Below are 3602 nucleotides of genomic sequence, written 5' to 3'. Positions count from 1 at the left end.
AAGAAAAGAGGCCGGGCACAGTAAAAGAGGCCGGGCACGGTGGCTCATGCCTGTAATCCCAGCACTTTGGGAGGCTGAGGCGGGCGGATCACAATGTCAGGTGTTCGAGACCAGCCTGACCAATATGGTGAAACCCTGTCTCTACTAAAAATACAAAAAAATTAGCCAGGTGTGGTGGCACACCCCTGTAATCCCAGCTATTCAGGAGGCTGAGGTAGGAAAATTGCTTGAACCTGGGAGGCGGAGGTTGCGGTGAGCTGAGATCGTGCCATTGCGCTCCAGCCTGAGCGACAGAGGGAGATTCCGTTTCAAAAAAAAAAAAGAAAAGGCATATTGGCCAAAGTCGACTAGGTTGGACTTTGTTCAAAGATAAGGTAACAGTGTGTGTGTGTGCATGCATGTGTTTTAAACATTTTAATGTGGGCCTAAGTGTGACAACTTGAATTTTGTAGTGCAGAGGTTTGGCAGTAGTAGCATTCACATACAAGTCATGTCTTCACATTTTCAACGTAAGTGATTCTGGCCAGGTGCAGTGGCTCATGCCGTAATCCCAGCACTTTGGGAGGCCGAGGTAGGCAGATCACCTGAGGTCAGGAGTTTGGGACCAGCCTGGCCAATATGGTGAAACCCTAGCTCTACTAAAAATATAAAAATTAGTCGGGCATGCTGGCGCGTGCCTGTAATCCCAGCTACTCAGGAGGCTGAGGCAGAAGAATTGTTTAAATCCGAGAGGCAGAGGTTGCAGTGAGCTGAGATCGCTCCATTGCACTCCAGCCTGGGCGACAAGGGCGAGACTCCATCTCAAAAACAAAAACAAAACAAAAGTGATTTTTTTGGTAAAAAGCCAAAACAAAATTTAATGGTAGAACATGTTTTTAAAGTAAATGTATCCCTATTCATTTGCGCCAGGCTTTTCTCATTTGTACATACAATTTCTTCAAATACTTAAGTGAGTACTTCATAATACTTAACTGAATTCTTCATAATACTTAAGTGAATTCTTCATAACAACACAATGTACACACAAGCTCTTATTCACACAGTACATGTTTATTAGAGTTGATTTGGCAGAGATTTTCACTTTATTTTTATTTTAGTTTTTTTGAGACAGAATCTTGCTCTGTTGCCCAGGCTGAAGTACAGTGGCATGATCTCTGCTCACTGCAACCTCTGCCTCCTGGGGGTTCAAGTGATTCTCCTGCCCCAGCCTACTGAGTAGCTGGGATTACAGGTGTGTGCCACCACACCTGGCTAATTTTTTTTTGTATTTTTAGTGGAGATGGAGTTTCACCATGTTGGCCAGGCTGGTCTCGAACTCCTGACCTCAGGTGATGCACCTGCCTCAGCCTCCTAAACTGCTGGGTAATTACAGGCATGAACCACTGCGCCTAGCCGAGATTTTCACTTTCTGTAGTCCAAAATATATTTTCATTTTCAGAGATGTCTATGGATATAATTTACACCTAATAGCTATTAGACTTTGTTAGTGATTACTTATCTCATTTTGTTTAAAGCAGGGTTTTCTTCACCTTGGTTATATTGACATTTTGGACTGAGTAATTTTTTCTTTGGGTATCCTGTGCCTTGTGGGATATTTAGCAGCATCCTTGGCCTCTAAGCACTAGATGCCAGTAGCACCTCCCACCCCACAAGTGTGAATACCAACAATGTCTTCGGACATTGCCAAATGTTTCCTGCCCCCTCAAAACTGCCCCCGTTTAAGAACCATTTGTTTAAAACAAATAAAAACTACATTGAGCTGGGTACAGAGGCTCAGGCCTATAATCCCAGTACTTTGGGAGGCAGAAGTGGGTGGATTGCTTGAGCCCAGGAGTTGGAGACCAGCCTAGGCAATAGCAAAACCCCGTCTCTACTAAAAGTAAAAAAAAAAAAAAAAAAAATTAGCCCAGCATGGTGGCACATGCCTGTAATCCCACCTACGTGGGAGGCTGAAGTGGGAGGATCACTTGAGCCTGAGAGGCAGAGATCGCACTACTGCACTCCAGCCTGGCCTACAGAGCAAGACCCTGTCTCAAAAAACAGAAAAATAAAAGAACACCTACATTGTCTCCTGGGTGAGGAAACTTCTTTATACTTTTTGTATAGGATAGGGCCCTGTATTTGTTAATCTCTATGGACAAATAAAGTCTTATTTGAAAGGTTAACAGGCATTGTTGTTAAAATACATTTCAAACTCAAGGATGGACCAGCCTTGGCAACATGGTGAAACTCCAACTCTACAAAAAGTACAAAAAATTAGCTGGGTTCCAGCTATTCCGGAGGCTGAGGCAGGAGGATCCCCTGGGCCCAGGGAGGTTGAGGCTGCAGTGAGTGGTGATCACACACTGCACTCCAGTGGCATCAGAGTGAGACCCTGTCTCAAAAAAAAAAAAAGAGAAACCAAAGGATGGAATGAAGCAACGCTTGCTCAAAGTGGAATCTCAGGACATAAAGGAAACTTCTTGGCTGCTATCCTGTCTTTTATTATTGTTTTCTTTTTGTCCACCAGGAGGTTCATGTCTTTTATTACTATAGAAGAAAATCAGACATGGATAATCTCTATAGTATAAATTCATTCAACATAGAAGAAAAATAATTCCTTCAGGCCGTTTTCAGTAAAACCTAGGATGGGGAGGTAGCAGTAACTGCATTTTCTGTATAAAGGAATAATTTAAAACACCTCACTGATGTGCTCTGAGAATGTTTATTAAATAATAATAATATATTATTATTATTATTATTTGAGACAGAGTCTTGCTCTGTTGTCTAGGCTGGATTGCAGTGGTGCGATCTCGGCTCACTGCAACCCCTGCCTCCTGGGTTCAAGCGATTCTCCTGCCTCAGCCTCCCGAGTAACTGGGATAACAGGTGCGCACCACCACGCCCGGCTAATTTTTAAAATATTTTTAGCAGAGGCGGGGGTTTCACCATATTGGCTAGGCTGGTCTCGAACTCCTGATCGCGTGATCTGCCCACCTTGGCCTTCCAAAATGTTGGGATTACAAGCATGAGCCACTGTGCCCGGCCCAATTATATATTATTATACCTGATTTCTCAATATTGTGTTTGTAGCATATCAGGGATCATTCTAAACGCTGATTTTCATTGCTGGTAGTTATGAGATTGGGCTGAATTTCTAAGACCACCCCTTAGAAGTTGGTTTTCCAAACAAATGCCTCATAATGGTTTTTGTTGCCATTTCTCTCCTAAAAAATTCAAAGAGGTGAAAAAATCTAGATCTAAGCCATCTCTTATCATAGCTCTCTCAATTGTAGCCCTGTGTCCCAGTTTATTTAGTCAATTAGCCAGGCATGAACTAACTCAGGAGCAGCTCCGGGGCTAGCCTAGATGGGGCAAAGAGGCTGAACTATCTGGGGGAACAGGTTGTTCATGTTTGGGTTGCTGCCCTGTATCTTTTTTGTTTGGTTGGTTTTTTGGAACGGGATCTTGCTCTGTCACCCAGGCTAGAGTGCTATGGCACAATCCCGGCTCACTGCAGCCTCAACCTCCTAGGCTCCAGGTGATCCTCCTGCCTCAGCCTCCCCACGTAGCTGGGACTACAGGCACACACCACCATGCCTGGGTAATTTTTTTTTTTTTTT

The sequence above is a fragment of the Colobus angolensis genome, unplaced genomic scaffold (genome assembly GCF_000951035.1).
Source record: "Colobus angolensis palliatus isolate OR3802 unplaced genomic scaffold, Cang.pa_1.0 Scaffold15, whole genome shotgun sequence".
NCBI classification, from domain to species: Eukaryota; Metazoa; Chordata; class Mammalia; order Primates; family Cercopithecidae; genus Colobus; species Colobus angolensis.
This window is presented reverse-complemented; position numbering follows the sequence as displayed.